This window comes from Notolepis coatsorum, assembly GCF_963971535.1.
Source record: "Notolepis coatsorum genome assembly, chromosome: 5".
Lineage (NCBI taxonomy): Eukaryota > Metazoa > Chordata > Actinopteri > Aulopiformes > Paralepididae > Notolepis > Notolepis coatsorum.
The window spans coordinates 120,016,561-120,017,673 of NC_140169.1; positions in this window are offsets into that span (position 1 = coordinate 120,016,561).

Genomic DNA, 1,113 nt, shown 5'->3' on the forward strand with positions numbered 1-1,113 from the left:
ATGCCGGCATGTAATGTTTATGGGGTACCCCTATGAACTGTAGTTAGCAACGTTAGCTTCACCCGTAGGCCGCATCACACTGTGTACTGTGCAATAAGATCCTGAGCATCGAAGCTCTATTGTACTCAACCAAGATGGCGGCCTCGCCGCGGCACCACTGTCCGGGTAGCAAGATGGCGTTGAACGCTCTCGTCACGGGCGCTAGCAAGCGGGGCTGGAGCAGAGGGAGCAGTAGCGGGCTGAGAGCGCATGCTGGGTGATGGCGACCTCTGCTGGTCGGGACGAACTCCCGTGCTGGGCTGAAGACAGCCGGTGCAGAGCAGATGTCGAACGCCGGCGAAGACTGGTTGTTGACGGCCGGCGCTGGGTCGACGCGCGACAATACTCTGGCCCTACCTTAACTGAAGCTACTCTGTGGGTCCCAGACAGCCATCCTGCTATTCGGTTATACTGTTAACGCAACGTGGCTGGCTACACCACCGGTCTCTTCAGCGCCTCGCGCCCGGTGTATACTGGAGTCAATATAGCCGTTAGCAGCATGCTAATACACCGCACACACTGCTACTATAACACGTTATCTATGGACGTTAGTCCTTGGGTTCGGTTTCTCTTACTCACACACTATCACGGATACTTCTAGGATAACCCGTCCCTAGCAAGTATGTCTCGTCACCCGTCGCTCGCTCCGGCGGGGCTCTCTGGCTTCACTTCTTCAACGGGGCTATTCCAAAGCACCTCCCGTTGTAGCTGCGACCGTTCACGGCTACATCCAACGCCGAAGAGAGCTTCCGGTTCCCCTCACCTCCAGGTGATTCCCTCTTCCTCGTTGCTTGCTTCTCTCTCTCGTGCGCTCCGCCTGCCACCTGCCGCCCCCTGCTGGAACCGCCACCTAGCCCCACAGGAAGAGAACTGGATGGATTGAATATGATTCAGCTTACTATTTATAATCCATATTCCAGCCGGTGAGAGAAGGAGAAACTTGTGTCATTGTTCGAGAGAATATCAATGGAAACTAGTCAACATGTCTTTGTGCACAAAGGGGAGATAAAAGGCAAGTCAGCACTTCTGAATAGAGCTGCCGCGATTACCGCATTACCGCGGTATCGCTGTTAC